The sequence below is a fragment of the Tupaia chinensis genome, unplaced genomic scaffold (assembly GCF_000334495.1).
Source record: "Tupaia chinensis unplaced genomic scaffold, TupChi_1.0 Scaffold147458_1, whole genome shotgun sequence".
In the NCBI taxonomy this organism is placed as follows: domain Eukaryota; kingdom Metazoa; phylum Chordata; class Mammalia; order Scandentia; family Tupaiidae; genus Tupaia; species Tupaia belangeri.
This window is the reverse complement of record NW_006207309.1, coordinates 882988-907561: the sequence shown is the minus strand read 5'-3', so window position 1 is coordinate 907561 and position 24574 is coordinate 882988. Positions and strand designations below refer to the sequence as shown.

Here is a 24574-nt window from a genome sequence, read left to right as displayed (position 1 = left end):
AGAGCTGGGCCAGCTGTGTGGCACAGCAATAACTCATTACTCAAGCAAAGACAGATCCCACATGGCCATCACAGTTCAAATCTCTGACCTTATCAGCCTATCACACTATGTGTGCCCAAGATCCTACAGGCTGAAGGAGTGGAGGACAAGGATCTCTTGATGACCAGATCCTATGGAGGGAGCTCATCTCTCTCTCTCTCTCTCTCTCTCTCTCTCTCTTTGTATTCTTCTATCTCTCTCATACTATCATGTGTGCATATATGTGGTCTGTCATGAATAAAGAAAAAACTTTTAAATAAAAGTAGATTAAATAAAAACAGATTAAGAATGTAAATAAAAATATAATAGGGCAAAAATGCTATGCAATCATTGAAGATTATACTGAAAAATATAAAGATATGAACAAATTACCAAATATTGCTATATTATGCTTGCAAAACAATACCATTCCATTTGCATAAAGTATGTATATGTAGTCAAAAAGGTCATAAGAAAGTACAGCAAAATGTTAGGAAGTAATTATCTGCTGATTATGGATGGGTTTTTTCATCTTTTTACCTCTTGATATTTTCTATAATAGTCATGCATTGCCTTTATAATGAGGACAATAAAATGCTTAACCTCATCTTAGAAAATGTATACTGTCAGGACCAACAGTTGGCATAATGGCTATGTTGCTGGACTCCAATATAGTTGACTGCAGTTTGAGTCCTGAATCTGGTGGCTTAAACTCACACTGGGTGTGTATGCGTGTGTGCCCAAGATCCCTGGAGGAGAATGGAGGAGAAGAAATTGTGTTATGGCTATCCCCCCTGGGGGTGAGTTCTCGCTTTCTGTCCCTCTGTCTCTCCCTTTCTGGCAAGCACATGCACCCTATAGCAAAAACCTCTCTCTAAAAAAAAAAAAAAAATTATTCTATAAAATTGCATGATTGAACAATGGCCCATAAAAAACAAAGAGAGCAATAAATAGGCAAAACTGCTATTTCCTTCTCCTATTTTCCCTAGCTAATCTAGGCTGTCCAGGAAACATTTTGAAGGTCCTGCACAATTTGAAGAGAGATAGGCCCCCAAATTTCCAACTTCAAATAAGGCATTAGTAATAAATCTTAGAAATTTCTTTGCTAACTTCAGAGGAGAACTAGTTAAATCATGATGTTAAACAAGTAGATTTTTTTCAGTGCGTTTATGCTAAAATCCTTGGTTAAAGCAACAGAAAACAAGTCTAGCTAACTTAAAGCAAGGGGGAAAAAAAAGGAGTAAATTCACTGAAAGATAGCAAGAAAAGCTAAAGACAAACTCAGGAAGTCCGGGAGCCAGAGCAGTTCTGCGGGTTACGTGGCTGGAGCTACCAGACAGTCCTTTGGGGCATCGCCATTGAAATTGAAGCACTCAGAAGCTTCAGGTCTTCATGTTGACCCATTCAGGATTCAGTTACAGAAAGATCATCAAATGGCCATTCTTGGGACATATACTGATCATTTCTTTGGGGAGATTCATTAATGGATGCCCTTACAAGACCACATCCCAAAAGGGAAAGATAGTTTCTCCAAAATAAAAGTGGAATAGCTATTGGGCACATAAAGCACCAGGTACCCACTAGTGACCTGCCATTGGATTTCCTCTCCCACTTTCCCCCTTGCTGTGGGAGGCCTCTAGAGTCCCGCTGTGATCTTTTTCAGATTCCTACAGCCATATTCCTCCTCATGAAAAGAAGCCATGCCAGGGCCCATTCATAGGATCCTACTCAGTGACCCAGCATCTAGTCAGCTAAGATTATTTCAACCAAGATTTTCATAGATGATAGTGCTGTAATGTATCAAGTCTCCCAGGCAACATTGAAGGTCTGTATGTGAGGAGTGAGGGGGTACAGATAGAGATTTCAAGCACCATGGCTAAGCCAGTACAGGAAAGATGTCAGGTCCAGGGGACTTCTGGTGCCCATTAGAACATTTGACTCTGACAGCCAGGAACAAGACCATCCTAGGGTTAAGATGAAGGTATAAACATTCCAAGCATGCTTACTTGTGCACATATTTCATTTCTATCTGAATGATGCTCACATAAGTCTTGTTAGCTAGGAGAAACTATCGTTCTCACCCCTCAATCCTGACATGTTCACACAAGTAACATACTCTACCCATTAGAAAGATGAAGAAACAGACATAGAAAGGTCAAATGGCTTCTAGAACCAGAAAAGATATTTAAAGTGAGAATGATCAAGCAATGATAATTCTAAGTTGCAAACTTGACTCCAAACTTTTAGATAAGACCTTGTGCACTTCCCTGAACTCTTTTTTCCTTTTTTGGAAAGATTTTTGCTATAGGGCATGTGTGCTCACTGGAAAGACAGGGAGACAGAAAGAGAGAAATCACTGCAATCCCTTTTCCATTCAGGACCTTGGGCATGCACACAAATGTGCCCAGCGTGAGTTTAAGCCACTGGGTCCAGGACTCGAACCATGGTCAACTACATGGGAGTCCAGCAACATAGCCATTACACCAACTGCTGGTTCCCCCTTCACCAAATTCTTAACTTTCTACATCACCTTGCCCCAAACCATGCCAAGGCAACCTCTAGTCTGTTTGGGTGCTGGATATTGTCATGATGGTAAAAACACAAAGCTCAATCAAGCTGTTCCACATGGGAACTTTCTGGGTTCACACTGGGAGACCTCCCTGCATATATCAAAAGCATAGTTGCCTATGATTGGGGGCTGCCTGAGATCGGAGGTAGATTGGATGGTCGAGATCATATTGGTGAGGCCGTCTCTCTGTCTCTCTCCCCATATCACTCTCATTCATGGAAGAAATAAATGAGCTTTAGAAAAACATTTTTTGGAAAGGAAGTCCATGTGTTCACTCCTTATTAGCAATTGATAAAGCAAAGCTATACCTTCTGTCTCTTATCATCTAATCACAGAGGAAGAAGTTTCTCAGCACCAAGTTAAGATAGCTGGGGAAAATCTGTGTTCAAGTCAGAAGAATATGTCTCCCTAAACCCTAACTCTGAAGTCGCTAACCAATGATCACTAGCATCACTAATTTTCTCAATATTTTGCTTATGCCTGCTGAGTCAAGGCCCTAAAAGACATGGTGCTAATTTTATTTGCTCCATGCTAACAGTTACATCTTTCATTCTTTAACTCTTGGATTAATTAAAAATTAAGCTACTTTTAGAAAACATACAGTATTTCATATAATACCCAAATTGTCATCTCTAAACATCATTTCTTTTAGCAAAGAGCCAGATGGTTGGAGAAACTGCTGGTTCTGGATTTAGGGCAGAAAATACAAAGTAAACCAAAAGCATTTTATCATACCAGAAATCAAGGAAGTGATCAAGATTATTAGAACTCTGTCAAAAGAACTAAAGAGGTTTCCTCTAGCCAAAAATCAGTTTATCTGAGCATGAGTTTAAAAAATAACTACAGCAGGGACTAGCAGTCGGTGTAATGGCTATGTCACTGGACTCCCACATAGTTGACTATGGTTCAAGTCCCAGACCAGGTGGCTTAAACTCAGTCCAGGCGCATGTGTGTACGTGTCCAAGATCCCAAGAGGAGGATGGAGAAGGGATTGAGGTGTGGCCATGCCTCCAGGGGGGGATTTCTTACATTCTCTCTGTTTCTCTATGTCTTTCTGGCAAGGACACATGCCCTATAGCAAAAACCTCTCCAAAAAAAAACAAATAGCTACAACAGGTTGAAGCAAATAAAATATGTTTAAACCCATGATATCATAACGACACTTTCTAAAAAAATGCTAAAGAGTGAATTTGTTATTTAAAAAAAATGGTAAATAAAAGGTGGGGGCAAGAAATCAAGAAGTAATGTGGCTTAGCACAACAGTTTGCATTTCTGGAAGTCTTATAGAACACTGGGTTCAGTTCTTACAGCAACTTGTACAGTCCTGGTGTGCACACAAACATTCCTATAATCCTGGCTGGCTAGAAAGGCTGGTGGGGCAGAGGGGAGATTGCGACATGAAATTCTGTTGAATATGCTTGTCTTTCTCCATTCCTCTCTCTCACAAAAAGAGAAGGAAGGGAAGGAGGGAGGAAAGAAGGAAGGAAACTTCTTTAAAAAAGAAAAGAAATCAAGAAGGTGCTTTGCTTTTTCTATATAGATCTACCTTTGAAAAGCCAAATAGTTAATGAGACTCAGTTTCTTGCTATTAAAGTATTTCAGCTAATAAATGAGGGAATGATGGACTTGAATGTAATGTTTTACAAACCCCTAATGAAAGAGGGATCTAGCAAAGACCTTCAATGACTCCTTATATCATCAAAAGAAAGCTAACCAGCTACCACAAACCTCTCAGCGTTATACAAACCTTCCCTAAATCAGATAGCCTCCAGATCTAAGTGCCTATTTATAGAAAATACAAGAGACAACTGAATATGTTGGAAGACAACATGGAGATACAGTAACCAAAATCCAGACTGTGAAAAACTCTCTAAGATAATTGACCCAGTTTCTGTAACAAAAAAATAGGAAGTGGAGAAGAAGAGAAAGAAAGAAGAACACCAACAGAAGGGATGGGAATGCTGGAGAGGAGAACAAGGACAAATGCGGGAAAGGAAAGGAGATACAGGTGGAAGTGATGGAAAAGGGGATGAGAGGAGAAGAAAGAAGAGGCGAGCTAAAGGTTAAAAGAGGCTTGTGAGGGCCCGCAGTTAGCGTAATGGCTATGTCCCTGGACTCCCATGTGGTCGACCGTGGTTCGAGGCCTGGACCCAGTGGCTTAAACTCACGCCAGGCTTGTGTGCATGTGTGCCCAAGATCCCGAGAGGAGAATGGAGGAGAAGGGATTGTGGTGTGGCCATCCCCCCGGGGTGGGGGGGTTACTTCTTTTCTGTCTCTCTGTCTCTCTCTGTCTGGCGAGCACACGTACCCTATAACAAAAAACTCTCCAAAAAAAAAAAAAAGAAAGAAAAAGAGGCTTTTGAGACATATAAATAAACCTAAGTGCTGAACAACTTGTGAATGACTACAGACAATACTGTACATACATGCACAGTGGAGTGCTATGCAGCCATACGAAGAAAGAGTCCTGTCATTTAAGGCAAAATGGGTGAACGTGGAAGAAATAATGCTAAATAAAATAAGCCAGACCCTGAAAAACATATGTCCTCATGTAACAAATACCAAGTGTCCTCAGTCATTCTTAGAAGCTGAAACTCTCAATTGCGTGGAATTAGAGAGTGCAGCCATGGACACCAGAAGCTGGGAAGGGAAGGGGCAGGGGGATGGAGAGAACTGGGTTAACAGATACAAGAGTGTGTGTAAGCAAGAGGAATAGGTTATCAAATAGAGAACATTAGTGACAATTTCATATTCGTCTCCAAATAACCAGTACCACAAACTTTGTGCACAAAACAAAGTAATACTCAATTTAATAGGAGGTGGTGGATATGTTTATTTCTTTAATTATTATGCATTTTATACCTTCTTTGAAAAACCACTCTAAAACCCACAAAGATGTACAACTATTAAATATAAATTAGAAATTAAAATAAAAATTTTAAAAACATATTAATCACCTGTATGTAATAGACCTAAAACCAACCTTATTCCCAATTCAAGCAAAAATGTTTTAAATTATAAGACAATTGAGAAAATTTGAACACTAACTCGATATTTGACAATTATTTTTAATAATGTGGGCAACTAGGGAACCAGCAGTTAGCGTAATGGCTATGTCACTGGACTCCCACGTAGTCGACCGCGGTTCGCTTAGAACTCACACAGGGCGCGTGTGCGTGCCCAAGATCCTGAGAGGAGAATGGAGGAGAAAGGATTGCGGCGTGACCATCCCCCCTGGGGGTAGATTTCTCGCTTTCTCTCTCTCTGTCTCTCTCTGTCTGGCGAGCGCACGTGTCCTATAGCGAAAACCTCTCCAAAATAATAATAATAATAATAATAATAATAATTTGGTCAGCTAGGGAAATTGGGCATTTGTGTTATCCTGTACTCATGATTTGCCTTTTCTTTTCTTTTTCTTTTTTATTTCATCTTTTTAAATTTAATTATTTACTTACATTCATTCACTATACATCATTACAGCATACAAAATGAGATTTCCCATCCAGAATACACTGTATAATGGCTCAATCAAGCACATCAATATACGTGCATATAACAAATAATTTTCCATTTCTTATTTCCTGTATATTTTGCTGTCTTTTGTGTGTTTGTTTGTTTGTTTTGCCATTCTTGATTCCCTACCCTTCACCCTCTGCCGTGTCCCACCCTCCTCCCACATTATCTCTGGTATCCATGGTTGCTTTCTATGCCCTTTCCCCCCATTTAATTGATTTGCTAATGAACTTAATTAGTCTAAATATTTCCAATAGCAAGCGCAGCTGATTTATACATATACATGAACACAAGTCTGACTTTAGCCATAAACCTCAGTGAGTAGAATGAACATACTATAAAGTAGAACCTAGCTGGGGCTATATAGCTTACTGCAGTCATCAAATATGCATTTTTTTAATTTCAATAAAAACAGTTTTCATATTTTTTCTTCTCCTAAATCATTTTTTAAAATTAATTTACATTCACCCCCTAAGCATCGTCACAACATACCAAATGTGGTTTCCCATCTAGAATAAACTCATAGTGGCTTAATCATGCATGTTGTCATCAACAATTTTCCATTACTAGTTTCATGTGTATTTTACCCTTTGTCTGACCCTCTCCCCTTTCCCACCCTCTTATCTCACTATCTCTGCTATCTACAGTTGTTTTCAATTCCTTCCCCCCCCCCCACATTTTGTTGATCACACAATTTCATAAGTAATCTAACTACTTTCAATAGCAAGTTCAACTGGCAATTTCAAGAAATGCAGTTTTGAACTGGTAAGGAAATTTCTTTGAAACTTAAAGCCTGGAAACAGGTTAGTATTCTGTTCAAATAGTAGGTACATGAATCTATTGACTGCTCAAGACAGGACAAAAATCCTTAAAACCAGACAACAAAGCTTAGAAGAAAAGCAGCAATATTTGACAATATTAAGGAGTTACTATGTAAATTGTGTGATAATGGGATCGTCATCATACTTAAAAAAAAATCTTTTAGAGATGCATTCTAAAAAGGCAGAGACAGTACAAAAGTTGGTGGGTAGATGGATAGATGGATGGATGGATGGATGAATAGCTAGAAGGACAGATGGGAGGACAGATGGATGGACAATTAGCTTTCTTTAATACAGTAGTCTCCTCTTCCCTGTGGTTTCATTTCCCAAGGTTTCAGTTACCTATGGTATAGTACAGTAAAATATGTTGAGAGAGAGAAAAAAAAGAAACCACATTTATGTAACTTTTATTACAATATGATATTTTAATTGTTTTATTATCATTCTTCATCTCTTACTGTATCTCATTTATAAAAAAAAGCTTTATCATAGATATGTCTGTACAGTCATGCATGCCTTCATGGAGACACGTTCTGTGAAATGTGTTGTTAGGTGGTTTTCTTGTTGTGAAATCTTCACAGAGTGACCTCACAAACCCACATGGCTTATCCTACTAAACACTAGCTATGTGACCTAGCTCGTCTGCTCCTTGTGGACCACTGTCACAGACACAGTCCTTCACTGACCGAAACATCATCATGGAGTGCATGACTGTGCAGGAAGAAATGCAGTAGATACAGGGTGTGCTGCTATCTGTGGTTTCAGGCATGCACTGGAGTTCTTGGAAAATATTCCCAGTGGGTAAGGAGCGACTACTCTACGCTGGTTGATAGAAGAGAAGCACGTTAGAAGCACTGTGGCAGATACTGTGGGATGCTTCACTCCACACCTATTCCACATCCAAAGCTGGATCCCCATTTGCCGAGAGTTCCAGACACAGTTTAGGTTCTGCCTTCAGATGCACTGACATGAGACCTGGACTCGGAAGTGAGCCACTCCATTCTACGCTGTGGCTCTGAGCAAGCTGCTCCGTGGCTGCTTCCACATGCTGTGGTCCACTTCCTTGTGCCATGGCTGTGACTGAGGTACCTGATTCCTTAGCAGCTCGGTTCTGCAATTTAAGTTGGGGAGTAGTTCCTGGAAGCTCAGCCTCAACTTGCTAACTTCAGCCTTCACAATGATCCTGCAAGTTCTCTCTCTCACTTAATATGTATATGTATTTTTTTCTTTTTAAGTTCCCTGAAGTAGATTCTGGTATCTCTAACTAAAAGTTGTCCAAGCTACATCTCACAAAAGTCAGTACTGAACCTGACTTTGGAGAAGATAGGCGTCCCAATCATTGGACACCTTGTACGCCAAGCTGCTGTGAGGAATGTTTTTAAAGTTAAAAGTAACAAGCCATCTGGCACGATGAATTTTTCATTAGGTTCAAAAAGAAATTAGTTTTAACTGCACAGAGATGCCATGGTGGTACCTTACTATTTCATGACTTTTGCACAGGACTGAAAAAAAGAAAAAAAAACCTTTGAAACTTAAAGCAAGTCCCATCATCATTTAATTATAGATTCACTTTCACTTGTCTCGGTTCACCCTTGAGCTCAACCTGCAAGTAGTAGAAGCAGGGCCTCTGCTGCTCCCCGCTGGATTGAAGTCTTCTTATTTAAGCCTTTAGTCATGCAATCTCTAGTCGAGTGAGAGACTGGAATTAGAGACGTGTCCCAGTGCACAGGGAATCCAGTGTGATTCCAGGAAGGAGGTACCAGACTGGACCACCTGGCAGGCCGTGGAAGGAGATGGAATGTGAAAGAAGAGCACACCATTGCTATTCTTTCCCCAGGACATTTACAAAGGTCAATGTCTCCAGCAAAAGGTACAAGTAGATGCTGATGATCTTTCTGCATTTCTCAGAAAATAGAGCAACAAATTACCCAAGTGATATAAAGTTTCTCTCCCCAAATTTATTTCCATCCTGCCTTCAATACAAAGGGAAAAGATAAAGAGAAGGGCTGAGTACTGAAAAAAAGAGCCTATCTAAGTAGCCTAGTCTAAGTAGCCTAGCCACCGCATAAAGACTGCAGTGCTGGAAACCACATGGCCAACCGCTGGTTCACATCCTTAGCCTGGCACACGAACGTGTGTCCAAAGTCCTGAGGTGCTAGAGGGCTGGAGGAAGGAAATTGCAGCATGACAAGACCCTGTCAAAGGTGCTTCTCTCATTTTCTCTCTCTCTCTCGTGTTCACACACACACACACACACATGCTCTCTACAATAAATAGTAAGAAAACATTTATATAAAGAAGAATGAGGGACAGGAGGTGGCATGGTCGTTAAGGTGCTGGATTCCTACATGGCCAACCTGGTTTGAGTCCTGGACCTGGTGCCCAAAATTTCAGGAGGAGGATAGAGGAGGAGGGAATGTGGTGTGGCCCTCCTCCCTAGGGAGTGATTTCTCAATTTCCCTCTCATTATCTCTGTCTCTCTCCCGCACGCACACACACGCACACACACACACACACACACACACACACACACACACAAAATGGTAAAAAGAAAAAAAATAGGGAATAACTGAGATCTGAAGTTTAATATTTTCTGTTTATTTTCAGTGACCTTAATCTCTCTGAGTTTCATTTTCCTTATTAGAGAAACAGAGCCTAACAAGAACCTAATTAGTTAAAAAATCATATACATAATATATTTTTAAAGTTCTCTTTGCTATCTATGTATAAGGATGCAAATAAACGATTACACTTATTAGGCTGAATGTGGATGCCCAAGAGTGATAGATTCTGTGCATTTTTAATTTATTTATGTTTGTGTGTATGTATGTATTTTAATTTTGCCAGAGGGTATGTGTGCTCACTAGAGAGACAGCTGCCAGGTCCAGGATTCAAACTGCACAGTCGGCCATGTGGGATCCACCCATTTTAACCACCAGACTAAGGGCTGGGCAGTTGCACACATTTAAAATCCTGTGGCACGGTTATCTGTCCTTGGTGTAGTCCTCACACTTAGTTCTAAAGATCTCCCTATTAGAATTTGATATATTCAGCCTTAAAGGAGAAAGAGAGTCTTTCACTATTTTCAACACCCGTGTCTTTGACTATTTTCAACACCCCAAAGATTAATACCATGGTAAAATTGGAATTGTAAAATCTCCCTATCTCTCCACTGTGAAGTAAACAGCAAGGGGCTTTATAACCTCATAGTGTTTAGAAATTGTTCTGCAATGATTTATCTTTTTCCAAAACCACAGACAAAAATTTATTTCATTTGGCAGTGAGGAATTTGATCTGTTTGCTATACAAGATTATGAAAGCAGATCAGGAAAGAGCAGATTGTCGCTGCATTTATCATCATTTCAATGACAGAGTGACAATACCTTTTGATGTAAATCTTGCTCTCTACATAAATCTCAAATGCTTAGCATCTCTCACCTGCAGTGTACCTGTGGAAAAAGTGCCACACTGTCCTGCAATAGAACTTGGAAAGGAAAGGACCAAGAGAAGTAGAAAGCAACCGGATTATATCGAGTCTACCCTGACTAATCAGCATTCTCTCTGGCCAGGGCAGCGGAGTGGGAAGGAGAGCCTGAGTGGAGTTTGGCATGAAAGTGTTTTGTCTTTCTTATGTTAGGCAGAACCAAACCTGAAGGGGAACTCTTTGTGATAAAAATTGCTCTCTTCCTCGTCTGGGGTAAACTCATGGCGACAATTCCAGAGAGCTCCCCATTGGGTTAGCCAAGAAGCAAAAGGAGAGCAGAACTAGACTTTCTCTACACAAGAGAGTGAACACACGCCATTTCTTCTTCTTTTTTTTTTTTTTTTTTGGAGAGGTTTTTGCTGTAGGGCACGTGCGCTCACCAGAAAGACAGAGAGAGACTGAGATACAGAAAGAGAGAAGTCACCACCACCCCCGGGAGGGATGGGGACGTCACAATCCCTTCTCCTCCATTCTCCTCTTGGGACACATGCGCCCAGCATGTGTTTAAGCCACTGGGTCCGGGACTTGAACCATGGTCAACTACATGGGAGTCCAGTGACATAGCCATTATGCTAACTGCTGGTCTCAACACACACCATTTCTCACATTCACTCCTGCTGCATTCATCCGACTCTTGTTTTTTGGGTTTTTTTTTTTTTTTGGAGAGGTTTTTTGCTATAGGGTGTGTGCGCTCGCCAGACAGACAGAGAGAGAGATAGAGAGAGAGAACGCGAGAAATCACCCCCCAGGGAGGGATGCTCACGCTGCAATCCCTTCTCCATTCTCTTCTCGGGATCTTGGGCACGCACGCACACGTGCCCGGCGTGAGATTTAAGCCACCGGGTCCAGGATGCGAACCACAGTCGACTACATGGGAATCCAGCGACATAGCCATTACGCTAACTGCTGGTTCCCTCGTCCAACTCTTGTCTGAGGACAATCCACTAAGACCCGGGAAGGGAGGGACAAAGTTCTTGCTATGTGTGTCTTCCTAGGGGCTAAGCCTACAAAAGGACTTAATGTCCTGGATTTGCCATTGATTTGGGATAGTGATAAGGGCCATTTTAAATCTGAAATACCCAGGCTCAAAGGGCATAGCCAGTGAAATAAGAATGGACATCTAAGGCCAGCAGGTGGCATGGTGGTTAAGTTGCTGAACTCCCACATGACTAATTACAGTTCATGTCCTGGACCTGGTGGCTTGAAAATCATACTGGGCATGTGTGTGTGCATGCCCAAACTCCCAAGTGGAGAATAGATTGTGGCATAGCCATCTCCCTGGAGAATGATTTCTCACTTTCCCTCTCTCTGTCTCTCTCTAGTGAATGCATATGCCCTATGGCAAAAATCTATGGGGCGGGGGGAGAATGGGCATCTATCTATAGTACCCTCCATGCTGTTGAGGCCAAGACCAAGCCTCAGTGTGAGGCTGACACAAGGATGAGTCCTAAGGAGCTCGGGTTAGGATAGGACACTCACAGAGGAGGTGAATGAGTTCCCCAAGAGTCGGAGAGGCCAGCCAAAAATTCTATGAGAAAAAGCCAGAGCTTGATGATGAGAGCTCAAAAGGGGATCAGCCAGGAATCTTGAGCTTGTAGGAACCAAAGGAGGACCCAGATCAGATGTCAGAGTCAATATAGGAATGGAATGTAAGCTAAAGTAGATATGGGGCAAGCCCAAAGGGTTGGGAATCTTGGGCCCATGTCACCTGTAGGTAATCTTTTTGACTCCATTTTATGGGTCAGCAGATCAGAGAGATTTGTGTAGGTTGGGCTGGCTTATCCAGTCAAGACAGGAAGGATAATTAAAATAGTAACAAATTATTGAGCTCTTACTATATAGCTACTGATCAAGCCAGGACAAGTCATCATTTAATAATAATAAAAAATAAAGGGAAATAATAAATTGATAGAACTCTTCATATATCCTAGACACTGTTCTAGGAACATTATATTAAGCATCTCATTTAAATTTAGTATTCATAATAACCCTATGAACATGGTATAAGTTCTATCTCCATTTTGCATTTGAATTAAAAAAAAAAACAAGTCATAGACATGAAGGAAATGGCTAAAGTTTATATAGCTAGTCAAAGATCAAGCTGGATTCAAAAACATATCATCTTTGCTCAGAGTTCGCTAGCTTAACCATCAGCCATACTAAACAACAAAAACATCTGCCTTTTATGAGTGTGTGTGTGTGTGTGTGTATATATATATATATATATAAAATGGCCTTAGAGTAACAAGAAGATAATGGATGCAGAGTAGACAAAACTACAAAGCCATCATAAAAAAGAAATCAAACATTTAGACTAAGGGGTTGTGAAGAAAAGAGATCCCAATTCTGAAGTTCTCTCAGCCAACCTGCCCGTCAGAAAGTCAACGTACTTGCCTAAGGTCACAGTGGCAGACTCTTGCGGCACTAATTCATCACTGCTTCTTGATTCCTTCATGGGCATGTGGGGAGGTTTTACTTTCCAGTCCCCTGCTAGTTACTGGCCAATGGGTTGTGAGCAGAAGTGACATGTGTCACTTCCAGACTGAAATATTTAATGCTGAAGCATCTCAGAAGGGCTGTGACTCCTGCATGGTCTCTCTTCCTCAGCCTCCTTGACCCTGGTAGATATGTGTCCCAGATGACAGGTTACAAAATTCCAGACTTACCACTGGGAAGAAACTGACCTCAGAGTCACCAGACCTGGAATATACTTTGCATAACAATAATAAAGATTTACATGTTAAGCAACCAAGACTGGGGAGAGGGGTGTTTGTTAGCACATCAAGCCTCCTGCCTATCTTGACTAACACAGTCACAATGCCAGTTAATGACAATCCCAGAGATAAATTATAAATCTATTATAATTTCTTCTATGTCCAATCAGCATTTCAGATCAGAAAGTTTCGTTTCTATTAATACTTTTCAGAATATATTAAAATCTCTCTAATTTGCAGATCAAATTCATGTAACTTCAGCTCTAAGAAATAGTTAAAAATAGGAAGTAAGGGCTAGTCTCATGACTGGTTAAAAGAACTGGACCCCACATGGCCTACAGCACAGCTCAAATTCTGGCCCTGGAAGCTTGAAGAACACCTCAACTGTGTGTGCATGCATGCCCCAAATCCTGACGGGATAGAAAAATGGAGAAAGGGCTGTGGTGTGACCACAGCCTCCCTACTTCTCTCTCTCTCTCTCTCTCTCTCTCTCTCTCTCTCTCGCTCTCTCTCTCTCTTTCTCTCTCTGACAAGCAAATGTATCCCCTGGCAATAAAATGATTTTAAAAGATTGGAAAATAAATATAAAGTGTCTCAAAATCACAGAAATTCATGAAATAAAGTTCATGCATTTTTTTTTTCTTTGCCAGAGGATATATGTGCTTCCCACAGACAGCCAGACAAAGAGAGGGACAGAAAGAGAGGGGAAAAGTATTCCCTGTGGGGAATGGTCATACCACAATTCCTTCTCTTCCATTTCCCCATCTTCTCATAATTGGAGACACGTATGTACACAGGCCTGATGTGGTTTTTCAAACCACCAGAGCTGGGTCTCGAACTGCTGCTGGTCATGTGGGATCTTCATTCCTTAACCACTAGGCACAGGGCTGGTCTTAAAGTTTATGCATCATTATACCAAGTAGAGGTCATGCATTTTATACCACAGAACAGGCTCTTAGGCTCATTTAGATAATGGAAAATTTTGATTTGCATACATTTCTAACCAACTGTTCTTCTAACTACAGAAAATTAGAATACTTTAGGTTTCTGGAAGCAGGTACACAGGTAACAAAAGTAATAGCTAAAAGAGACTCAACCGAAAATGACTCAGTCCAGGATACAATCCATGATCAGATGACAATTTGGGTCATTTTTAATAACTTCTAAAGCAGAAGAAAACATTTGAAAAACACTTTCCTTCGTGATTTTTTGCTTTTGCTTTCATTTGTGTTTGTAAGTTTAGGGCTTAAAAGAAAGAACCCTGAGTTTTAAAACTATAGAAATATAAAGAGGAAAATAGAACACAAAACTAATTCACTTCAAAATACTACAGGGTGGGATTTGGACAATCATTTTAACATCTACCTTTGTCTTATAGTTTATGTACATATTAGTACCATGAGAGAAGAGACAGAGAGAGATAAAGAGACATGCAAACAAGTATCGCCAACAGCATCCTCCACTGTGATGTACCTTCAGTCTAGTCAGCTTGGATCAAGGCCTGTGAGTCCAATCAACATGCCCAAGCAGGTCCTGGGGTCACAGTCTGGGTGGGTCCAATGATGTTACTGCTACATGGCCACCTGACCCTATTTTCTGCATTTTAATTACCATATTTTAAGTTGCTCTCTGTAATAATCATCCATTATTTTGGAGATACAGAACTAAATTTTTTTGAAAGAGAAAGAAGTTTGCTATAGGGCATGTGCATTCACCAGACAAATAGAGACAGAAAGTGAGAAATGATCCCCCCAGGGGGCGCTGGCCATGCCGCAGTCCCTTCTCCTCCATTCTCCTCTCTAGATCATGTGCACACATGCACATGCATCCAGCGTGTTTCAAGCTGCTGGGTCCAGGACTCATATTGCGGTTGACTACATGGGAGCCCAGCAACATAACCATTATGCCATCTGCTGGTCCCGAGAACTAAATTTTTTAAAGCAGCACATTCAGGTGTACAAGAATGTCATCTAGAATTAATATTTTAATTCTCCAAGTAGGCTAAAAAAAGGAGGTTTCTACTCTACTTGCCTGTTCTTATGTATCATCAAATGAAAAATAGCCACTACTAAAAATAGATTTTCTGTTTCTGTTCTTAGGTGTATGAGGAGAACGGTGCTGATCTCAGACACCATGGTGGCTGAATTCATAAGTCTGTGTCTGAGTGTGGAGGACTTTTAGAAGTTGGCATCAGCCAGTTTAGTTAGGATTAGTGGAACAGAGCAAGTTCTACCTGCTTCTTCATTTCACTAATGAGGAAACAAGCTGAGCTGCCTTTTCATGCCCCAGATGAGCTAGACCTTCAACACACAGTAGGAGAGAAAGATTGTGAATTGGGTAATTATATTGGTATTTACATAAGGGGTTTAATAACACCAGGTCACCTGGAGTTGTGACCAAGTCGTCAAACCTGTTGCCTTGCAAATGAGTCCAAGAAGACATGATCAACGGCTAGTATTTTTTCCATTCCGACATGTCAGTTCTAGGGTTGATATACTATATTCAAAACATTTAACTATAAGTATAGCCTAGGCCTAGACCAATCAGAGCAGATGACAGGGTAAACAACTGGTAGACCTGTACTAATGTAGTTCTACTGAACATCAACCAACCTTGTTGAGCCTTTAAAAAAAGAGAGAAAAACAAACACAAAATCAAAACAAATGAACAAGAAAAAAAAACTTGGAATTATTCATTAGGTAAGGGATTTATTCCTTCAAAGAACCAATCACTGAATTATAAAACTGACAAGTAGAATATGTAATCAGAAAAAAAAAATAAAACTCTCTAGTTTTATGTCATACTAAAGAAAAATTGGTTCAATTCATCATGAAGGAAACAGGCCACCAATATCAGTCTTACATTGAGTCTTAAGAGTACAATTAAAGGGAAAAATATCAGAAAACTGGCATGGTGTCCCTCACAGGCCTGCCAGCACTGCTGGGTGAGGATGCCTCCAGCCAAACCACAGTAGCTGCTACAGTAAAACTGAATTGGGTGATGAAAGGAAGCATCTTGCTCTAGTTTGGGCAGATAATAATCTGAATTATTCTTGAAAGCCTTTTAGAGGGAGAGAAAACAAACTTGATTTATAGAGGAGAAAAGCGAGACCAGAAGCAATGCTTAAAATCTTGCCCAAGGCACGGAAGGCTGCCTACATCACAGTCATATTTAAGGCAGAAGTAAACAAGTGGGCACCATGGGCACCGTTAGCAGTAGCTCTCCTAAGTGGTTGGTGCTTTATGGAAGGTGAGAAAATGAGGAAAATTGGAAGATGGTAGCAAGAGAAAGGCACAGACACAATGATACCTAACAATGAATACTGAGTAGACAATGGGTTCAGTGACCACTGTCATAGCCAGAAAGCATGCATCCTATCTAAAGGGGATTGCCACAACTCTTTGGCTGAAGATATGGATAGTAATGTCTTTGTCTTGACTGATATGTATGGTAATCGTGCTAGAAAAGAAATGTTATACACTGTGAAGATAGATGTGATTAAATGTAATATAAAAAATATAATTAAAAAAAAAGAAAATTACATCATTTAAGAGCCCAAACAGAATCAAGAATGGAAGGAAAGGTGAAAAAGTAGGCAAAAACTCATTTTTTCTTACACATAAAAAATAATAGGGGTCGGGGGCTGGACAGTGGTGCCATAGTAAAAAATGACAGTTTGCAAGGCTGATCCACGTGAGAAAGTTCTGGAATTCCTGAGTACCCCATGCATACACATTCCCATGATCTGGGACTAGTGGAAGCTGGGGTTGAATGGTGGAGTGAGAACCCTGTGGGGGATGCCTTTCTCCCCCTCCCTCCCTCTCTCCCTCCACCTCATTCATAAAATAAATAAACAAAAAAAAGAAGAAGAAACAATTGAAGGAAACATCTTCTGCTTTGCATGTTCGGCCTTGACTGCTCAAGTGGAAACCAATGTTTTATGCCATCTTTCAACCTTTGTTCTGTGTCTAAAGTTCTGACCTAGTCCAGCATAAGAAATACTTGATCAGACTATGAAACTGATTGGTCTACACCCTCTAGCTCAAGATAGTTTATACACAACAAAGGATGGAGAGGAGGAGATTTGAACTGAAATCATTTATCTTTCCAGAAGGCAATAAAGTATTGTGGTTTAGAGGATAGGTTCTGGATTAAGATTTTTCTTCTTTTTTTTTTTTTTCTTTTCTGGAGAGAGATTTTTGCCACTTGATTTGGCATGTGTGTTCACCAGAGAGTGAGGCAGACAGGGAAAGTGAGAAATCACCTCCTGGGAGGATAGCCACACCGCAATCCTCTCTCTTCTATTCTTCTCCTGGGATCCTGGACACTCACACCCACACACACACACGTGCCCAGTGTGAGTTTCAAGCCCCCGGGGCCAGGAGTCAAGCCACAGTCAGCCATGTGGGAGTCCAGCAACGTAACCACTACACCATCTGCTGGCCCCTGGATTAAACTAAGGGCTAGCAGGTGGCATGGTGATTAAGGTACTGGTCTGTTTCCTCATCTGTAAAATGAGAATAATTGTGTCCTCTTAAAGGTCATCATGAGGGTTGAGAAACACATGGTAAGTGAACATTATTAAATATTCTTGCTTCATATTACTTTTTATAGACATTCCTATCAAGTGTTAATGAATAATGTTTTATAAACATTAATCTATGGAGAGTTCCTACATTTTCTAAAAGGAAAATTCCCTTTGATTTAGCATGACTGGATAAGGAACCTCAAGGACCTGTAAATGAGTGAATGTCTCCTATAAAAAGAATTCTCAGAGGTTTCCCTAGTCTCTCAGAAGACAACATGATCCCAGCTGTGGAGTTAATTTGCTGAGGGGTGCCAGTCATATTTATTCTTCATGTATGTGAGGATCAGAAGATGGCCTTTGACAAATGATCTTCCATGTTTGGGCTTAACTAATTTATTTTTTTCACTTCTATTAACTCCCAAAGGTAAAGATTTGCTTACAAATCCAGCCTCTTATTAATACAGTAACATAAACATGGGATTATGTGATTAGCATAATTCAGAAGTCTGGGTGTTTAGGGAAGTAGAAGCCTGCCCCAGAAAGATGACCTGGCTAGATGACCTCCCTACCTGCAAATACTTTGAATTGTCCTGCTACGTAAAAATTGGTCTTGGGGGACCAGCAGTTAGCATAATGGCTATGTCACTGGACTCCCATATAGTCGACCATGGTTCGAGTCCTGGACCCGGTGGCTTAAACTCATGCCAGGCACGTGTGCGTGTGTGCCCAAGATCCCGAGAGGAGAATGGAGGAGAAGAGATTGCGGTGTGGCCATCCTCCCTGGGGGGGTGATTTCTCACTTTCTGTCTCTCTGTCTCTCTCTGTCTTTCTGGTGAGCACACGCACCCTATCGCAAAAACCTCTCAAAAAAAAAAAAAAGAAAAAGAAAAAGTAAAAGAAAAAGAAAAAAAAAGTGGTCTTGAGTCTATTGTGATGTTCTAAAATAATAGAAAGTCATTTTTCCCTCTTCAGGGCTTAAGCCCGTACATCAAGACTTCATCAAAGAAGTTGATGAAGTGCCTTAATTGCCATACCCAGCTAGCCCCACTTTTTAATATTATTAAAAACAGTTAAAGGGCCAGCTGGGGGCATGGTGGTTTGGTGGTTAAGGTGGCTGGATCCTATATGGCCAACTATGAAGTTCAAATCCCAGACCCAACAGCTTGTAAAACACACCAGGCACATGTGCATGGATGCCCAAAATCTGGAAAGGAGAATGGAGGAGAAGGGATCATGGCATAGTCATCCTCTCAGTAGGGGCATTTCTCACCATCCCTCTCTTTTCCCCTCTCTCTCTCTCTCTCTGGCAAGTGTACATGCCCTATAGCAAAACTGAAAACAAAAACAAAGAACTTCTAGGAGATTCTCTGAGGTGCCCAGAAACCTCATTTGTTGGCAGAGTCCCTAAAAGCTTAGGTTGCCCTCCTAAGCTGAAATTAAAATTCTCCTTCACAGTCACCAGTGCCATTATCTGCATTGCCCTCTGGTGGCTTCAATGATTACCATAATTGGTGAGGACTCATCCCTAGCTACCTTCTTCCTTCTGTTCAAATGTCCGTTTCTGACTGAAGCTGTTCTAAGCCAAGTGTGGGGAGGCATAATTATTATTGGACTCCACCTTTCTGGAGAAATTTGGTAGGAACTCCTTCATGCTGAACAGAAAGATAGGTGAGTGGCACAACTTTGAGTCACGACCAGCACTGTTCCTTGCTGCAGAGAGAGCTGGCTTTCACAGTTCTTTTTTCTCTAGAATGACCCCTAACATTTTCAAGGGTACCCATCTCACCCTGATGCAAGTGACACTCCTGGTGCCTGCCTCAAGGATGGTCCAAATTATAGCTTGGTGTCTTTCCCACACGACGTATTTGCGTGTGTCTTCCATTTCTCTTGCTGACTATTGACTTGACCTTGTCTCTTAGAGAAGTAGGCACTTCTTTCTCTGAGGGAAAAATGAAGAGACTGACAAAAGTCACTGCAGGAAAATTTTGGAAAGGTGCCAGTCTGGAAGAATCTTCAGAGACAGCTCTGGGCATCTCTGCTTTAACTGATGACACAAGATGTCCTGGTCTCTCTCACATCATGACTGTTTTCCTTTGGCAGCAGACATGGGAATGCACCATAGCTTCCCTCATCCTCCTGTGAATGTACTGCACAGGACTGTGAAAATAACATGGAGAGGAAGCGTGTGATAGTGCTGTGTAAACTGCCGAGGGCTCGGAAAATGTTATTGATTAGAATGGTGATTCCCTCAGGCAGAGTTAATTGCTTCACCCATTTCTTCTGCTTAAACTCAATACACTCTCCTATTTTCCTATTCCAGTCCTTCCTATTTGGTGAACATGTGTGTCTCCATTAGACAATTTGGTGCTACAATCCCATCCTATCTTTCTCTGTTCCCAGCACCATCCCAGACGGTGGCCCACAGGATCCCAATTTACAAATGAAGAAACTGAGGCTCAAGGAAGTTCAGAGAGCTATAAAGTGGTAGACATTGATATGAATTCATATCTTTCAACCGCAGTTCCAGCAATCATGTCATCTTGATATATGATAGTCTGATACACGATACTCAGAAAAAAAAAAAAAAGCCTGATGAATACATTAGTAAGTAAACCCTCCTCTTTAATTCTTTCCTTAGGAAGACTGCTTTGAGACTGCCCAGCCTATCTTCAAATCACTGGACATCTACTAAATACACCAAAGAAATCAACCACCTTGTTCACACAGGAAGTGGTATAGAGCCGAGCAGGGAAATTGCAGAACTGTGAAAAGCGAAAAGTAAACAGATGCAGACCAGGAAGAAACCCTGTGGCAGTCTGAGGGCAGAGGCACATCCGGACAAGGCTCAGCTCACCTCAAGGATAATACACAGCAGTCGTCTTCATGAATTTTTGCTAAAAGATTTTTTTCAAGTATCATTTACTCCCTAGAACGTTTTAAAAGATGATATCTAAAGGGACCAGCAGATGACATAATGGTTATGTTGCTGGACTCCCACATGGCCAACTACAGTTCAAGTCCCAGACCCAGCAGTTTCAAACTCATGCTGAGCGCATGTGCATGAGTACCAAAAATCCTGAGAGGAGAATGGAAGAGAAAGGATTGAGGCATGGCGACCTTTCCTGGGAAGTGATTTCTCATTTTCTCTGGCTCTCTGGTGAGTGCACATATCCTATAGCAAAATTCCCTTTAAAAAAAAAAAACCTGATATCTAAAACTTGTATATGTGTAAATAGTCACAAAATTGTATTATCTAATTTTTTGTGCATTAGGGGACTTCAAAAAGTTCATGGAAAAGGTATAATTAAATTACAAATTGATTTTTGGTGCAAAAACATTTCTGAAATTTATGCATAGTTTTGTCATGATATGCATGGTCCATGAGCCTTTAAAAATCCTTTGTAATTTAAATAGTTTGAATTGTAAATATTTACATATATTTGGAAGATTTGAATATTTTGAACATTTTAATTATTTAAGTATATTTAAATATTTTAATTCTATTTTGGACAATACCATAAACAGCAGAATTGACTTATTAAATTTATAGAAACTATCCACAATAGACCCTAATTAGCCAAACTAACCTCAACATTAAATAAGGCAGCCAAATCATAATTGCCATTAGAAAATATCTGGCTTCATTTTGTATTTCTCTAAATACATTCATACATATATCCTGTCTCCCTGAAAACTTCCTCAAGCCTTAATTCTAAGACAATGCACAGAGGCTTTGGCATGCATTGAACACCAGACTAAGCGAACTGTGGTCTGCTTGTTTGCTTTACTCTCACTAGGCTCTCCTTCTGGAATAATGTGTTCCAAAATCATCCCTATGGGTGATTCCAAGAAATTTCCATATACTTGGGGCAATGCCCTATAGTAGGATTGTGAATGAGTGAGAAGTTTGCCTTCATTTGCTAAAGCAGCAGAACTCAAATGAGTTCTTGGGGAAACGTAAAAGAATTGGAATGGAAGCCAAGGATCTGGAGGTTGGCTCTCTCTGATGGCAATTCTGCCCAGGTGCCCCTGGAAGTCTTCTGGGAGCTTCACTTCCCCACCGTGGACAATGCTCTCCAGATCCTGTTTTCACAGCCTAGTTGCCCATTTCCCAGGACTCAATATTCACTAACAGGCTTCATTGCCACTCCTGAGGCCTTGCTCAGCTTTCTTTTGCTCACCTATTTCCACCTTTTACAGCCACCCTCCAAACTCCTAGTTCTTACCATCTTTCTTCTCATTGTCAAACTCCATTACTTTAGAGAGAGTGATTTTAAAGAGACATTAACCAATTTAATAAAGGTGTCCTTAGCTGATAGCCTACCAGAGTTTTAAGATTACTGTTTGCTTTTTTTCAAAAGAAATTTGTTTATCAAAGGAGTCCTCTCCTGGCTGGAAATTCAGGCTAACGTAAGAGAAAATATTGGTCCTGGGAGGAAATATTCTAGATGATTCCAATGCAATTTAGGACATTTTTTAAATTTAACTTTATTTGTTATTATCATTTATTTGTGTCTTTTAATTTGACCAGAGAGAGACAGAGAATGAGAAAGTAAGCCACCACGTCTAAGACTTGATCCATGGTTGGCCATGTGGAAGTCCAGTGCCCTAAACAGCATGCCACCTGCCAGCCCCTTAAGACCAGTTTCGATCACTGGGAAGCAGTAACTTAAGTGTGGTAGAAGCCTGATAAGCAACATCCTATGTTTTAAATTGGTGGGGAGTGCTAACTGGGAAAAAGTCATCCCTGTCCTGCAGTCAGTTGATAGTGGATACTGCAGTGCTGGAGTAGAGATAGACTGAGACCCACACAAACTTAGTCCCTGCACCATTGGAAATTTCATTAAATCCAAGTCTTAGGGGGTATTTCTAGGCAGTCTTCAGCCTCAGCAAGTTTTATTTTGACAGACTAGAGGAAGATATCCAAAGTGATGAGAGACCCAGGTGATCCTGTCTAGGAACTCATTAAAAACCTGCGGTTCTGTGGGTTATTTCAGGTCATGCTGCATACCCCTGAGACTGAAGTTGTCCAGTTATAAAAAAGAAAAAGGCCAAAAAGATACTCCTTTCTCTCTGATACACGGTAAATTTGGAGAAGTTTTCTGAGTCTAAAGATTGGAGTCTTGCCTTCCAAAACGGGGTAAAGATTTCTGCCACTTGGTTTCACTAATTCAGCAAATAACTCTTCAAACGAAATCCCTATCTCTGTATGTAGATATGAAGATTCACAGAAAGAACAGCAAGAAGATGTCTTTTGAATTCCACTGTAAACATGACATTCAAATGACCTGACCAGACAGCACTAGAATTCAAATAGAATGAAAGAAAACCTGCCATTACAATCAGAAAGATAAATGAGTGTGAAAAATCTGCTCTTCCACTGCCCTGCACCCCTGTTACTTATTTTCATGATAAACAGCAGGTTAATAAACATCTGTTCTTTCTCAATGTCCACAGGATCTTGTTTGCAAACATCAACAACCATCGCTTTGTTCTCTCGGGAGAAAGCAAAACACTATCAATCAAAGCAAAGCTACATACCCAGACCTGCTGCAGCAGCTGCTTGTTCAAAACCGCATGTCATTCCCCTGCAAGCCAGAGTGCCGGACGCTTTTGGATCCTCTGTCCTGCTCTTCTGAGCAGAGCTGCAGGTTAACTCTTGGAGGCTGGATACTCTAACCAGGGAAGCCAAGGCTCGCCAACTTACCCAATTGCGTGCTGACTCATGCCCAGGGCAGGACGCACCCCTGCTGAGCCTGCTCATGGGCGAACCCCTGCACCATCCTTGAGAGGTCACACCTGGAGTTCATCATCTTGCATCCTGCAGAAACACACCTTAAGAAGCAGTCATTCATTTTCTCAGATCAACCTGCTGGTCCTATCTAATTTCAGAAATATTTAGTTCCTTCCCCATCATATCAACGAGAGAAAACTTTACACAGCAAAGCAGCATAGAGATGTAAGTTAAGACTGTTTTAGATGAATGAGCTCAGATCTGGGAGAGGAGATTCTCCTCCCCTTTTCTAGAAAGGTTACAACTAATGGAGGAAATTGCACGTAGTCGCCTTGGTAGTTTGGGAAAACAAAGAGGAAAGTATTTCCATTTTCCCTGGCGTCCTTCCCAGGCAAAACTAAAACTTGACTTCCTGCAGTATTGCCTGTATTTTCATCTACATGGAAGTTACTAGAATCTCTGGGGAGAAGTGCATTCTTCTAACTCTTTGGGACACAGATTAGTAGACATCAAAGACAATGAAAAGAAAGCAAAGACTTTGATTGATTGATCAGGTTTTTGAAGCCCAGTCATTCTACCTTTGGTACCACAGAGAAGGCTCGGCAGCCTGGAACTCCTGAGGAAATGTAGTACCACTTCTCTAGTTACTGGTGGATCACTTATAACAGCCATCTGTTGCCTCCTAGTTTAGGGCAAATCTCTGGTTTTCTTGAGACCATACCAGAGTCCACTGTGAGACTCTGAAGAGGATATTGAGTTCAAGGCAGGTAGAAGTGGTACGTGTTTGTTAAAAAAATGAATTGTTGGGACCAGCAATTAGCGTAATGGCTATGCTGCTGAACTCCCATGTAGTCAACCGCAGTTCAAGTCCCAGACCCAGTGGCTTAAACTCACACCAGGTGCGGGTGCGTGCATGCCCAAGATCCTGAGAGGAGAATGGAAGAGAAGGGATTGCAGCGTGGCCATCCTCCCTGGGGGGGTGATTTCTCGCTTTCTGTCTCTCTCTGTCTTTCTGGCTAGTGCACTCACCCTTTAGCAAAAAACCTCTTCAAAAAAAATAAATAAATAAAAGCATTGTTGAAGGTAGGTGCTATGGTTAAATATGTTCCCCCTCAGACTTCATGTGTTAGTAACTTAATCCCCAGAACAACAGTGTTCAAAAAGTGGGACCAGGTGGGACTTTAAGAGGTGAT

At 40.9% G+C, this 24574-nt stretch overlaps 1 protein-coding gene across 1 annotated transcript in view; it reads right to left on the bottom strand.

Moving 5' to 3' along the window:
• Positions 1-24172, bottom strand: part of ASAH2 (N-acylsphingosine amidohydrolase 2) — a 99596-nt gene extending 75424 nt beyond the window's left edge. The window contains exon 1 of the mRNA XM_006169744.3: positions 23189-24172. The gene's annotated coding sequence lies outside the window, so the exon portion shown is untranslated. The remainder of the gene's footprint in view (positions 1-23188) is intronic.
• Between the last annotated feature and the right edge of the window lie 402 nt (positions 24173-24574).